General features: G+C 34.1%; 1 protein-coding gene across 1 annotated transcript in view; it reads right to left on the minus strand.

The window, feature by feature from the left end:
- megf10 (multiple EGF-like-domains 10) overlaps positions 1-13535 on the minus strand; it is a 97913-nt gene extending 84378 nt beyond the window's left edge. The window contains exon 1 of the mRNA XM_088629839.1: positions 13182-13535. The gene's annotated coding sequence lies outside the window, so the exon portion shown is untranslated. The remainder of the gene's footprint in view (positions 1-13181) is intronic.
- Positions 13536-16706: the final 3171 nt, after the last annotated feature.

The following is a 16706-nucleotide window of genomic DNA, read 5'->3' on the forward strand; positions in this document are numbered from 1 at the left end:
TCAATGGGTTTAAAGTACTTAAAAGATTTGTAAAATAAACTCTACAGAGGTAAACATTATATGACAATTCATTTAGCACAGAGTCCTTAATTTTATCATGGCAGATATGTTTTTAAACAAGCAAGAGGAAGTCACTTCCACACTAGCAAGAGCTAAAAAACAAATATAATGTTTTGGACGTGGAGACTTCAGGTGTCCAATCTGACCTGCCTTCCTTCATTTATATCACAACCTCATTAGCTAGTCTATAAAATGTTAGTCTAAATGTTTTAAATGTGTTATTTAAAGTAACAGAAGAACATCTAAAAACTGTGTGTGTTTGAATATTTTTTATAAAAAGAACAAAACACAAATATATCTAAAGAAGTTAAGAGCTGTTGTTGCCCCCTGCCCCCACCCTTCCATCATCAACGGCCTTGATTGACTAGGGAGAGTGCAGGAATCAAAAACGTTACCAACAATGGGCATATTGTACAAGACTGGGTCCTGATGTCATCAAGGCCCCCACAATGTTTTGTCTTGGAAATGAGCAGTGCATTTCCTCATTTCAATGTTGAAACCTCACTTTCTGCTGGAAAATAAATTCCTCTTGTGTCTCTGATAACATATCAACAAAGCATTCCTGAAATTGGTAGTCTCATCACATCTTGAATAGTGATGCAAGCATTCAGAAGAGCAGTGCTGAAAAAGCACCTTTTTCAATGCTTTGCCTCATTATTCTGGAACCATGCTGTTTCCACATCTTTGATCGATCTCTGTCATCAACATGTGCACTTTTGCCTTTTTAGACCACAGTAACCTTACTCATGTCATGCTTGTAGCAGTATAGTATCTTTCAGATTTAATTAAAGGGATTTTTCTAAAGACTATTATCCTATTTTAAAACATTTTAATTATTCGACAGCATTCTAAATGATTCTTTATATCTGACATACAATTCTATCTACGGTTTTAGTATGCAATCATGTTGTTTTTAATTATTAGTGAGTATAATCCTTCTTTTTTTAACTTGTTCATGTTACAACTGTAAACTGCAGATAATTTAATTACATTTATCTCTCATTCAAAGAAAATTGCCACAATTCTGAAATGAAATACAATTTGTGATTTTGAAAAAAAAGACTTCTTCAAAGTTTGTTCAAGTCACCAACAGGACTGCTTCCAGCATGAACCCTCTAGTCTATATATTGCCAGATCTGCAATATTACATAAGCAGGTTATGTACTGTACATGTGCCACAAGGTTATGATTGGCTTCAGTCAACTACAGCATCACTGTCTCGTTGGCTTGTTCAAAACTCAATGCTGTGATTAGGCTTGTGTCATTTAGATTGTGGTGCTGTCAGTGACAATTTACTAAATTGATGGCAACCCAGAAGTAGAGATTGTAGGACTCTGAGAGCCCAAGTGACTCAAAGACAGGTGGGCTGAAGGAGTCCACCTACATTTTCTCATTCTTCCCTGTGTGCAGTCACAGGGTTCATAGCAGTGATCCAAATGCACAATCAGGTAGGTATAACCTATTTTCCATTCAAAATAACAAAATGTGTCAAGTTACATTTAAAAAAAATGCTGTACGTAAGGACTTTCTTAGTTTCTTTATATCTATATTATTTTTATTTACTTATTAACAAATATAATTCCTTTAATTTGCCATCACTACCTCACCTCAAATGGAGTTATTCAAAACATTATTTTCCAGTAATCTATGCATTTATGTAAGTTTTGTTGTGATACAGTATATTAATTTTGCTGCAAGGGAACTGTAAAACAGGTAGATGTAAGTCAGGGAGGTTAATATTTACACCATCTGTAAACGGAGATGGTGGGGTTGGAGAGATGGATTTAAAGCTCAGGTTTCATTGGACTAACATGTCACAGCTGCACAACAAATTCTCAACAACTGTTCTACATATAGACAAGAGAGTTTCTGTCTCCAAGCAAGCCACATACTGTACAAGGAGCCTGCCTACAGGATTAAAGAATTGCTGGAGGCCTTTGATAAATGAGGCAGTGTCCACTGGGGGCGTTTATAGTCTTTATAAGATACTAGATGGCATTACCTCTGATATGTCTCCAAACACTTGAAGAAGCTACAGTAATAAACTTCGAGGCTTCAGTTTACAACCATATGTTGTCTATTTATCAAATCATTAAATCCAATCCAAAGAAATAACTTGATTGATAGAATTATGAAGTAATGTCTCTTTTAAACACTTGCATTTAAAATGGTAATTTACTTAATGTTTTGGTCAATATATGAACATTGCATTGTCACAGAGTTTTTTTTAAATGTATCTTTCAAATCATGATTCATATTCAACAGCCCCACAAAATTGTCAAAAAATTAGATCACCTAAACCACTGCAATTGGCCACCTATTTTATGTCATTTTTTGCTTGATCTAATGCAAAATCAACCAAAATGTTTGATGCAATAACTCAAATTTCAATTACCCTTTTCACATTATTTTCCTTATTTCAGATACAAGAAGGAGTTTTAAGATAATGGATGAAATGAGTAACAACACAAGACATAAGATCTAGTGCTTTTTTATTTATGAATCCTTTAAAATCTGGATTATGTATTTATCCAAAGTAATTTACTGCATATTTGTACCTATTTTTATAGCAGGTCATTTCCCTCAAGCAATCAGAGCAAAGTACCCTGCTGAAGGTTACAACTGCAGTGCCACATATGGGATTTGGATACTCAACGTTCTAGTTATACTTCCAGAGCTTTAATCACTTACCTACAACTCTGCCTATTCATTTCCCTCCAGTAAAATATAAAGGCATGCAGTGCACAAAATACCAACAGATACCGTACCCGTCACGCATTTGTATAGTCACTGCATAAACTGTTCCTGAGGGCATGCTATTAATGCACAATTGTGAGAACATTGTCCACAGCTGATGGTGACATCCAAACCACAAAGCACTTTCCTATTGCTAAAGTTATAATAAATATGCCAATGTTCATTTAATGTGGGTATTCATGACTTGCCACAAAACCTTCAAGATGCTCGGTATCTTGCAGTCTTATGAATGAGAGGTGTATTTCTCCCTCAAAGAGTGTTAACTCTACAGGAGGCACCTTGGGGCTTGCAGTGCGAAAAATGGTGGATGGTTCAAACATCATACATTGTACAAAATGGACATAGTCCTCAATCCTTCCATTTAAATATAAGGGTTACGAATTTGAAACATGAAAAAATAATTGATGCGTCTGAAAAAAAGATTGAACGAAAGATTGAAAGATTGAAAGAAACGTAAAAAAACAACTTGATTTAGTGTATGGCTATCCTAAGAGATGGGATTCAAGGAATAGAAATAAGAACATAAGAAAGACTATGATGTCATAAACGTTTGTAACCTGTATGAACCATTGCGTGCCCAAGACAAGAAAGGTTGTTTTTTTTCGGAAACTCACTCAAGGCCAATTTAAGCACACATCAAAGAAAAAATAAGAAAAAAATCTAAATCCAAAGTAAAATTTACATCTGGCCAAAATATTTCAAAGTCAAATACTGTACATAAATACCATTACATAGGAACAAGTAATAGGTTTATTCCATGCTGAAAAAAATAAGAAAGAGAACACAACGTTTCGGCCGTGGAGCCTTCTTCAGGTGTGTGACACTTGAAGAAGGCTCCACGGCCGAAACGTTGTGTTCTCTTTCTTCTTTTTTTCAGCATGGAATAAACCTATTACTTATTCCTTTGCAGCCTACGCATGCTAACGCAGCTACCCACCTGAACTAATACCATTACATGCCAGCTTTCCAACAATTTAATACATTTGAATCTTAATACAATTATGCTACATTCAGTTTGGCTGTGAAGTGATTTCCTGATTAACAGTTCGAAGAAGCCAATAAATATATACTTAATAAAGTTTATAATTAAAATCTAACATACCAGTATGTTTCCACACTAATATTATCATTTCTAACAACAATTGCTGAAGCAATCATGCTGGAGCAGGAGGTTAATTTAAGACCCTTGATTAGACTGACAATTTATTTTTCTTGCTTCCTGCATAAAGCTTTAGCCAACTGAAGCATTTAAGAAAAGTCACAGACTATTTACATATTGTTCTCAGCAGCTGGGGGTAGGGGCAGTCTTTCTGATGAGGGCAAGCTGCTAGAAAGAAACTCATTTTTTTGTCTCTGGTTTTCTGACTTTCTTAAAAGACTGAGGAGAAATGGTGAATTCCACCATACTGTCACAAAGAAAAAAATATAACTTGTGCAAATTGTTTCCCCCCTTTGGAAAGGTCTCATTCACCTTACCCACTGAGCTGTGCTCCGTTAGGATGATCACTCTTCCAGGAAAGTCTGGCTTTTTATTTTGCTTTTTATGGGACGTGCAGCAGTGCCTGGCAGGACATGATTTGAAAAAGAGGCCTCCGCAAGATTAAAGCCCTGAAACTTTCAGGGGTCCAAAATGATTGCAAAAGTTGGAAACCGGATAAAGTCTGTTGTTAAATGACTGTCAACCATAAACAGCTCTGTATAAAAAGTACCCCGATGACATTCCCTGACACATTTAACGGAACTGATTCAAGTTACTGTATCCATAGAGTTGAGAATAGAAGTTTGTTTGAGAAATAAATTTACATTTTAATTGATTCTAAAAAGCATTAAAAATGTTATCCAATATAGCCTTCAGTTTTCTAAAATTAGTCAAGCAAAAGACAAAGAACATACCCACACAATAGTTTACAATTGGAAATGTTTTTAATTCTGAAGTGTTTTTCATGGCACTTCAAAAGCCCTTCACGAGTAATTTTTAAATTCAGTAGAAAATATATCAAACAAATGCAATTACAATTTAAAAGACAAGGTACAACAATTCATTAATTTTTTTCTAATAAGTTTTTAAAATGCCAAAATAAAAACAGAAAACACATTCATGATCCACACTTTAATCAGTATAATTATGAAAATGTTTTATCATTTTTTATTGTAGTCACTTTTTGAGCTGCAGGTAGATAGGGAAAGGCAGGTTTACAAGACATTAAAAATGCAAGGCTTAAGAGAGAGACTGAATTAACTGCTAAATCATTTTGCTAAATTTTAATGCTAAATTTTATTTTTGGAATTATTTTACGACTATTAACTATAGCTAACTGGGTGATTAATTCCAAAAATATATGTGTTGCTAGATCACCAAATCAAATTTGTACAAATACTTACATCTTCAAGAAAAAAACAAACTTTGAAATAAAATCTCCTGTTTATTTTGGAATCTAACATTGTATTGGCAAAATATGAGTGGAAATAACATTTGGAGGTGCAGATGCAAGTCACCAAAGTACACTGTGTGCTCCTTTAGTCTGCTGCCCATTTCTGGCCCACTCTAGGTAAACCATACTTTCACAAGGACTGTATCAATGACTTGATTGGCCGGCTGTGACAATTAGGATGTTTAAACTCTTTTTGGTGGGGGATGCTTGTGGTATGCATAATACTGTATGTTCAATTTATTAATGGAAAATGTGAAAATGTTGACCCAGCTCATTCCTTCCATGCAATGTAAAGATGGAAAGAGAGTGAGGGCACAAACACAACATAATCTACCTAATAACAACATGAAACTGATCTTGGGCGGACTGTGTTCATCTGATACCTGGCTAAAGTGAGCCACTAAAACTACTTCTATGCCAGAAATGGTTTGTAATCTGACAGCCTAGGCGAGACATTTTCTTCTGTGCATTGTGTAATCTTACCTGTGTTCCCTGTGTAACACAGTGTTCCCTGCGTTAATGAGAAAAGCAATATATGGTAATCCAATATTAATCCCACTTGTATTTTTCTGAAATGTATAATCTAGAACTGAGTCTTTCCTCCAAACCTCAGTGTATTTGTGCTTATTAGTCTCTATAGCCATAGATCTGTTAAATACACAATTTAGGCAACATGATACCTTGTGCACTGGTTAGTACAATAACTAAATCTTTTCAGTCTTTCCTCTACCTGGCATATACAGTAAATCCGCAGAGAATTTTCAAAAGTCAAAAGTAAAACCTTGCCTCATTTTTACTGCAATGTTACCTGCTGAGTTTTCCCAATCTGTTAAAGTAACAGGTCATATTTTTTATACAAAACATAAAAGTGGAAATTCCATATTTTAGATGGATGTTGTATTTCAAATAAATGGTACTGTACTGTACTGTATGTTCAATGGTTTAACTAAAGAGCAATATTTCTTTGCAAATAATCTAAGCGTTGGCTGTCTCACAAAGCAACCTGTCTATCTCACAATTAAATTGACAAAAAACATTTTTGCGGGAAGCTTGCACATATAAGTTTATTGCTAGGTTAATTGGGATCAGCAGGATGTGAATTCCCTCTGATTCTAATTTTGAAAATGTAGGAAAAGTCCAATTAACCTATAGTTGGAAACAGCAAAATGTACAAAAACAGAACAACATATGGGTTCTCTGTGTCTATGAGTAAAGGAATAGGTTTTGCAGCTGCATAATTGTTCAAATTTTATATCTTTTACATCACATCTTGCTTTTGGAATCTGGATTGAGTTGAACTAAAATGACTACAAATACAAAGTCCAAACTCAGCAATAATCCATATCACACAATAGTGGAAAACTTCATCACTGTATAATAAAAATGGCATTTGACCACAATGAGTAGCCAATGGGACAGGAGTGCAAATAGAATGAACTGACATTACTGTATATCTACTCTACCTATTACATACGTTCTCATACAAACTGCACCATCAACAACTTTCTACATTTCCATCCTGAAAAAAGGTAAAGTTCTTGAAGGCATAAGTTATTCAAGAACGAAAGATATAAAGTGCAATCATGTTTTATATTTATATTTTGGCTATTTGTTACATTTTTTGTTAACAAGTGAAATGAATATTATGCACATTCTGGTTCTAATTGTATTTTCCTACTGTATCAAATTGGTTATTCAGTTACGTGAAAAAAAGCTATTTCCACAGTAATTTTTCTCAGAAAATATAAGCTATTCAAAAAATGAAATGTGTTAGCAGGGGTTTTACAAAATAGAATGCATGATCTTTATTGCTTGAATGTCTACTTGAAGTCCAGAAATAAGATGTGCTGTACTTGGAAAGGGCAGATTTTCATTCCAACCGAAATTATGTAGTCTGTCAAATTCCTCTCTATTTGGAATTCAAAAACAAATGCTTTCATGCTGTATTGAATAGTTTGGTTATTAAGTAAGATTACCCACACTCAGCAGAGCCTGGAATTAGGTTACAGAAATTTAATTGACAGTTTGGCCATGGCAGATGACATCTTAATGGCTTAAATTAGTAAATTTAGCCTTTTTAAATACAGTACTGTATATACTCTTATGTTTAAATAAACATTAGAAATAGAACATTGCACATGGCAATGAATGTTTGACAATTTGTACATCATATTTGTGTTACTTAGTATTAATTTTTATGTGAAAGCATTCAATAAGAGCTAATGAAAAAGTTAAAATACAGGAGTAGAATGATAACAGAAACTACATAAAGCAATTCAACAGCAGAGATAATCTTACAGAAAGAATTTAGCCAATGATAATGTCTTTTTGGAAAAGATAAGACGTTTTTGCCATCAGAGTTAGAAAAGGATTACATAATGTTTTAATACAAACAGGTCTTCAATTCACTCATATGCCAACATATAATTCTACAGTCAAAGATATTTAAGACTCACTGGTGCAACGCCTTGTCTGTCTTATGTTAAATCCCGGGTAGTGACATTGATTATAATAATCTTTATTTTATCCAGCAACTTCCATGTACAACGTCCCAAAGAATTTCACACATAAAATTTTAAAGGGCAACTAAAACAATTACATTAAAATGATTACTTATGTTCAAAAGATTGTCACAATCTAGGGCAGAGTGGAGATGAAAAAAAACTAAATAGAAGTATGTATAATTTGATGCAGATTAGTTCTTCATTCCCTGGCACAGCTCTGGTAAATGAGTAATAAATCACAAGCAAATAAAAAATAAAATAACAAAATAACACAGCTAAACCACACCACACAGAATGTCACAGTACATACTGGACAACATTAATCATCACTAAAAAAAATATTACATCTCAGAGGCTTATGTTCTACAGACCTAGAAACCCAGAATGTTACAGTACAGTAGCTCTTTAACTTGATATCCAATGCAGTACCTTGACAGGTTAACAAGAGAATTACCCTGAGTCCCAACTTAAATAATATCACCAAAGGCTAAATTTCCCTTCCTACAACTTGAAAGCCCAAAAGTGAATGGGAATCTGTCTCGCTATTCTAAAATGTATAACCAACTAGGAAAGAACATTTTATCCTGAGGATTCCACAATTAAGGAAATGCCTATTTTAGGAAATTTGGAGAACAGAGAAAGCTCTAAAAAGGTTCAAATTACCAAGCTAGAATCTGGTGCCCAAGACTGATCATAACAAGGTCCTCTTGTCTGGCACACACTTTTCTTTCTTTTGCATGCTGTTTCCCTGTGTTGAATGTTTATCCTTTATTATGATTAACCAGAGTAATTCACCAGAAACCCCTCTTTCCTCATCTGTTTACCAGCCTTTAAGCCTGTAAACTGATCAAGGTCTTGGGTAGATTTACAGATACTCTCATGGATACCTTAATATAACAGTAATAGGATCAGACAATAATAGCCAAAGAATAGAAATTTGTTTTAAATTTACATTTAAAAGTGTTAACATAATCACCATCCCTTTTGTTGTTTGGAAGGCTGTTACACTGTTTTGGTACTGTCAAAGACAGGAAAATGGTTTGTTCGACAAAACAACACTGCTTAACTATTTTATTTTGATTAAAGGCTAGAGCCAGACGATCAAAGGCTATGCTAAGTATTGTATAGAGACATGAGATCATTAATGCTAACCCAGAGTGCTAAACCACTCAGTACCTTAAAAACCAGGAAAAGGTTTTAATATTTCATTCTGGCCTCCACTGGGAGCCAGTACAGAAAAAGTAAGGTTGGAGTGATACAATCATAAAACTTTGTTTTAGTTCGAAGTCGTCCTTTGAGTAAATTTAGAAAAACATAGATCCACTACTGTGTTTTGAGACCCATCTGAAAAATGTGATTAAGACCTTTTTTCATTTTAGAAATTTTGCTTGCATATTTCTCAGATACAACACTCCTCATTATGTTGCAATATGTCCCATATTTTACAGCTAGGTTTTAAACTGACACCAGACCTGGGCAGCATATTTCACCTGTGCTTAAATTTCTACATTGGTTCCCTAAAAAGTCATATACTAACAAGATCTTACATAGAATGTCTTATAAGGCTCTGAACAATCTGGCTCCATCATACATTTGTGTTTGAAATTATTATCATTGTTATCATCATTAGAAATGTAATAGAAGCCTAGCCGTTTTAAATTTTGTTTTCAATTTACAAACTACACCCCTTTCAATAATGCTCTCCAGAGCTTAGGTTGACTGCTTACATAACTATAGAAAAACAATCTACTGTAGGATAGCCACTGCCACCTTATTTACTTGCTGTCCAAAAACATTTACAGTACATTAAAACAAAGTACTATTCAGCTTCTTAGGGATCTGGACCTGAGTGATTTACCTATACTGCAAGTACTATTAGTCTATAAATAAACAAATTTTACACTTTAAGAAACAGCGCTGTTCTAAAAGCATGGTTGGGGTATCTTATGATTAACCTGCTATATGTAAAGATCAGTTGTAAAACACTTTGGGATGAGAGAGAACCCATCTGATATCATTATAAATAGTAACCATTTTCATTTAATGTGTCACATTCATTAAAGTTTCAATATTGTTCTGTTTTGCATTTCAGGTGAGGTACAAAGCAAACTGCTCCTCTTTCAATACTGCTCTCCAGAACGTAAGTTAAGGAAGTGTAGATTATAACAGAAAAATTATTATAAAAAACAATGCTTCATTTTCCCCTTCAATATTCTATGCTGCCGGCTTATATGGGATACATTTACAAATACGTAGTGTATCTTGAGAAATGTTTATGTTTCTTTAAGAAAAGCCATCTGTAGAAAGTCTTATTTTTATCTCACAGCCCTCATTCTAAACCTTGTCCTCTGCTCACCCTTTAATTATAGGAAGAAATATTGTTGGTTTTATTGCTCACAGATGTATGAGATGCCACTCCCAAAAACAAAGACAAGCAAATGGGACCAATCAAATTGTATGTTATGGTCAGTGGGTCTCAAATGCAAAAAAACATTTTAAACTTTTTCCCATCCAGGAGTCAGAACAGATAAAATAAAATGTTAGAACAGATTTTCATTGGTTTGCATGTGTGTTGCTTGTTTATCACGTAGGATACTGACCAACACTCTACAGTTCTGATTTCCATGTTTTTATTTGTAAAGTGTAACATTGTAATATAATAATCTGTAAAATGTTTATTTGACTTCAGTTGGTCAAGATGTTGGTAGTTCTACTTATACTGTATTTCACTAAAATTGTCTATTAGTCCTCCTATTAAATTTTTGTTTCATTCCTGCATTTTTTAACTGCTTCATCTAATTCAGGTTCTCGGGGAAGCCAGACTCTATCCAAGCTAGCAACAGACACAATGGATACACCTTGGATGGGACACAAGACCATCGCACACACAGACACAAACACACTCACACCAGGACCTATTTTCTCAGAAGCCAATTAATCTACCAGGATGTCTTTGGAGCTGTGGGAGAAAAGCAGAGCTTTTCCAAAAACCCACAAGATGAAGGAGGGGACATACAAACTCCATACAGATAGCATCCCAGGACCAGAAATGAATCCCTTTTTCGTCTTTAATTTTTTACATTTTCTTTCAAGTTACCTTTGAGCATTCTTCATTCTTGACTATTGTAGTCATAAGTCAAAACTTTAAGTAGACTAATTTGGTTTCCTGGTACTTATTTCTCTGCTTTTAATTATCATATATAACAGAGACATATGTGTTATTTTGATAAGTGAATAAATGATTGCCTTTGCAGAGAATTCTATCCTGTACAATGTCCAAACTGTGTTTCAGAGTTAAAAATTAGAATTCACAAAACTGGCTTCTCTCTGCTGTAAGGATCAATTTATCAGACTCATAGTTCAAACCTTAAACTCATCAATATGCCAAACAGCACCCTGTGCAATTGACACCAAAGCAACAAAGTTTTTTAGTTATTATCTGATTAAACTGAACTATTCTTTTCTATTTTGTATTCCCCTTGTCTGCACTGTGTTTCCTGAGTGACTGTTATGGAGAATCATTTGTTTCTGAAATGTTAAACCTGCTCTCCGTCACCACATTAAAGGCATCTAACTCCAGTTTTTTTTTGGCTTTGGCACTGATACAAGCCAGCCATGAGTAATAGTTCCTTTGTGAGCCTGTCACATGCACATTGCAATGTTACAATGACTGCTACTTCAGACTCACTCTGAGATGCATGTTTTCACACAAATGAGTCTGCTGTGGTTAGTCTGGCGAGATTGCTATTACTAAAATAGTTAATGCCTGTGGCATTTATTGGCTAGGCTGTTTTTACTACTGATATACATTTTTTTGTCCTGTTTTATTCAATAAGCACTTTCTTTTCATACTTCATCACATCAGATTATAATGTAGATATAAATATACCAGACATTTTTTAAACAACAAACACTAGCCCATTATATTGTGATCAAAATGTTAAGTCAACTGTCAATAGGAATAAAAAATAAAATAGCATCGAATCATTTAAAATGTATTAAGTAGTTTATTAACAAAAATGTTCATGGGGAACCCCTGAATGGTTCAAACAGTAAAAGTGTTCATTTGGAGAGTATGTACAGTACATTGAGCAACAAAGTCTAAACATTACTAGTGCAAATCTATGCTAAGTTGTTAACAAAATCTGAACAAGACTCTCCAAACAGTTGGCCACAATTGGCCTTGAGCCAGCCCGCACTGGGCGTGCTTCAGGGTCTGGTTATCTTTCCACACCACACAGACTCCTGCGACCTGTCTGTGTCTGTGTCCTCGTGACAAGACTGCCTGTGGACCTTGCAGTACAGTTAGAGATCAGCATTAGTCTTACAGCTGTTGATAACTGCTAGAATATAAGCGCTGTGGCACCTGAGAGTACATTTCAGAAGTTTCAGAAGAAAGCCCAAGCAGCCCACATCTCTCCTAAGCTGGTAGAAGCTGCCAACAATTGGATATTTAAATAGAGAGTAACAGGAAAAAACAAATTGACAATTTCCACAGATTGGCAATGTTAATGTAATGCTGTTATGTTTATTGTAAGTGTTGTGGTTTTTTTCTACTTTTATTGTTGTCATTTCATAATTTTTCTGACAAATGTAATTGCTGGACAATACTGCAGGAGATATATGAGGGTACTCATTTTGAAACATACAGTAAGTACTTATGTGATAAAAATCATGACTAAAAACTTTGTCATTCAGAAAATAAATCTAACTAGTGTTTCAATTTTATATTATTATTTACTAGTTAAGCATGCGTCTTTGTCCAGAACGCCTCACAATACACATAACATTTACAAGTAGCTAATGGAATGATTTAATGACTTGTTGAATAATTAGTGGCTAATTGGTAGTAGTGAAAGTAGTGGTATTGATAATAATACCAACAATAATGATTATATGGCACCTCCTCTACTAATCTACTAATCTACTAATTTATCTGCATCTTATCGATATGCGACCAGTTCTACATTTGTTCTACATTTGTTTCTTATAGTAATTAGAATATTTTAAAATCTATTCTGTATTATGAAAGAAAATGATATGAAAAACAGACTAGCAAAGTCATAACTAGGGCGGTCTAACAGCAGTTGCAGTACTGTACTAACTACAGTCTTATATAAGCCAGTCATAACTTTTGTTTTGCGCAAAAGCTAAATAAAAATTATTTTCATGTAAAATTGAACAAATATCTCCTGCAACTCTGCCACCGCACAAAACATTCCTTTTTTATCACCAACAGCATCAATAAAAGTTGTTATTAATAAATTAATATTGCGTGATTAACACTATTCTCGATAATGAAAACGAAAACATTTTTTCATTTTAAATTTCTTTACCATTAAACCACAAATCCTAATATAAATACTACAATGTGGATATGCAAAAACAAAAAATGCGCAATAGCTGAAATATAAATAAGGTCTCCTACCTTGTTTATGAAACTTTTAGTGCCCGCTGCAGGTTCATGTATCCACCTACAGCACTGACTAAAAATCAAAGTTTCTCTGAAGTGACAAGGCACAGAACAGAAGATTTCCAACGTCTAAATTCGATACCCATTCAACCATAAGGTAACCTCACAAATGTGGACTGATCACCGGCAGCTTTCAAAGATCTCCAAAGTGGAAAAAATAATTCGAATTCCAAGTTATATTACGGTACTGTAGCTCTTGGGCTCTACACTTTTGCAAACATAATAGGCTAACTAGTACATCCCAACTGTTTCAGGACGGTGGGAATCAATTGGCCTCAAACAAGTCCAGTTCTTCCTATGACCTCACCACTACTTCAGCCAATAAGGATGTGAAGACTCTTGAAAAATGCAGAGTTCTTAGATACAGGTCCCGAATAGGTATTTGGGCTTTCTTTTCAGTGAGGTTTAATGTTGTTTTTTTGTGTGCGTGCTTTTAAAGACTGTTAGTTTTGTTGTGTAATTGCTTGGTGTGGTATGAACATTAAAAAATCAGGTTAACTCACTTTTTAATGCCAAAGTTTCATCAATAGTCTCACAGACCCAAATTATCACCAATTAGCACCTAATTGTCATTTTAAGGCTAGCGAAGCTACGTCGTTGTATTTAATAAAAGAGCACTTCCATTCTCAATCTGCGTGTTGATTGCCCGCGCTACAATACATTTTCAGTATTCGATAAACAAAAACAAGCTTAAACTTTCGAAAAAAAAGTGAGTGTAAATTGTTGAATCGGTGCTGGAGAAAGCATCAGACCTGTTTTCTTTATAATTAATGAAGATTTTAAATCATTTAAAATATTACAAGGCAGATTTCGGTATATTTCAATTAAATACTATCATGTATGACAAAGTAAGATCTAATTTCACGATAATTTCGCTTAAAAATGTAGCATACAACTCTAGGATTTAGTTCCATTTCACAAATGGAAAAAGTTGTTGAAACAGTATCTGGTGCCACCTAGCCGTATTCTTGTGTAACTTTTCGTTTCTGTTAATCAGAATCTCAGCACCTTGGATAGGTCTTCACACGTGAAGGTTTTGACAGCGCTGGAAGGTATTCGTGAGCGAATTTTAAATCCTCAATAGTAAAATTGTACTTCGAACTTTGCAATTTAGAAGAAAAAAATACAAAGGAAAGCTATATTTAACAAAAGGTTACATTCTTTCTAAGTATAAAGCAAGATTAGGATATTATTTTGACAGCAATGCTCTATCCTTAATATCGTTTATAATGTTTGTTTGCAGATTGTTCATACTTCAATATTATTCCAAGTGTCCAGAAGATTATTTCAAAGTTTTTCCTTGTTCTTAAGCCTTCTCTTGACCTTCTCCAAGTCCAGATATCTTTGACTGGATAGATAATCAGGACTCTGTGTAGGTCACAATATTAAGTTCAAATCTCAAGATTCTTCCTTTTAAGTTAACAACAGTAGTTATTTACTATAAAAGCAGCATGCTTTGGATCTTGGTGAACGTTGAAGATAACTACAGCATAAAACTAACCAGGGGTAAAGAAAGCCATAAAATGCTGAAAGTATGTAAATAAATAATATGTACTGTATATACTGTATGCTGTATATACCCCAGACACATCTACAAAGCTTTATGGACAGACAAAAAAAAAATGGAACTTTTTGGTGAAATTACAAAATGTTATGTCTGGTGCAAACCCAACACAGCACATCACCTGGTCAGAAAAATTCTTATTGTCAAGCATGATATTGGCAGCGTTGTGTGATGGGGATGCTTCTTATCAACAGGGACTGAGTGATGACAATCTGGAACTGAGAAATGACAGGAAAGAACAGGCAAATCTAGAGGAAAATCTGCTTAAAAGCAGAAGAATTGAACATTGCATAAAAAAATACATTTTTGCAAAACAAAGATCCAAAGCACAAGACCAACACCTCGCTGGAGTAATTTAACAAGAAGAGATTTCATGTCCTTGAGCAGATTAGTTAAAGACCTGACTTAAATCCAATAGAATATTTATGTTGAGACTTCATGATTGCAGTCCATCAATGATCTCCAATTAATCTTTTTCCAATTGGAAAAACTGTGCAAGAAAGACTCTGCAAAAATGACATTACACTGTGCAAACCTTCTAGAGTCTTACACAAAAACACTGAGAGCAGTAATTGCTACTAACATGGAGCCAACAACAACTCACTTAGGGAGCTGAATATTCACGCAATTTGAAATCTTGCAAGTTTTGATGAATTGCAGCCACCTTCTTTTAAAATTTGCATAAAACTGTTCAATTTGATAATTATGTTTGATAGAACACGTTTATTTGAAAGTAAAAGTATGCAATATTTGTAAAATATCAAAATGTGATGTAAAGTATAGCAAAAAACTTCCCTAAAAAATCTGTGTTCAAAAAGCAACCCGAATTGCTCCAAATTAGTCAGAGACATTTAAAGTAATAATTTAACAACAGTGTATTTTAAATGTATCTGTGGTGAATCTAAAACTGTGCCTAAAAAGACTGTGCAAAATGTTACCCAAATGACTCCAAATTAGTCAGAAACATTTAATCTAACAGTTTTAAGTATTTTAAATGTTTCTGCTGTGAATCTGTATAAAATTTCCAGTCTTTCTTTTTTTGTAACCTGCTGCTGAAAAGGCCTTTAAAATTACCAGGTTTTGTGCTGTCCAGAGGTTTGGTTGACAATTAACACAGAAGTTTGGCCTAACTGATGTTTTCATTTGTTTTCAAATGCAACAAACAATAAATTTGAGCACGTAGAAAGTGTGTTTTCAAGCTTTGGATTTTTGACCGTTTTTGATAGTCACGCAGTTTAGCAGAAACTGCAAAATTGGTCCAAATTTCGCTGTTGAGGAAACAAGACAATAGCCTTCCTGCATTTCAAATGCACCCCTAAAGCACAGCAAAAGCACCACAAGCTGTCTAGGCGTTGTTCAAACCCTAACCCTAACCCTAGCTTGGGCACTTGTAGAACGTACACCCAAAACCAACCCTAAAAAAGCTCTGTTTGAAATGTTTACCAAATGATTCCAAATTAGTCAGAACATTTTCAACTAACAGTTTTAAGTATTTTAAGTGTATCTACAGTGAACCTGTGTAAAATTTCCAGCCTTCCTTTTTTTGTAACCTGCTGCTGAAAAGGCCTATAAAATTACTAGGATTTGTGCCGTCCAGCAAAAGCACCACCAACTGATATATTTTCAGAAAGTATATACAGTATAATTTGAAAGGGTTTAATCATTTTTTATAAAAATTATTGTTTACTTATAATATTGAACTGAGAATACAGCTCATGAAATTGTTAGCGTAAGTCATAATTATTAATTAGTCATAGTTATTAGTATATTAATATATTTTAATCTGTTTTGAAATATATATTTAACTATAATACATGTAATTAAATTCAATTAAGTATCATACTGTATTCAAATCTCTTGAACGTCTGTGTGTGTCAGTCTCTGCTTCAAAACCAGATTGGTCAAACTCCTCACCT

This window comes from Lepisosteus platostomus, chromosome 4 (genome assembly GCF_059453375.1).
Source record: "Lepisosteus platostomus isolate fLepPlt1 chromosome 4, fLepPlt1.hap1, whole genome shotgun sequence".
In the NCBI taxonomy this organism is placed as follows: domain Eukaryota; kingdom Metazoa; phylum Chordata; class Actinopteri; order Semionotiformes; family Lepisosteidae; genus Lepisosteus; species Lepisosteus platostomus.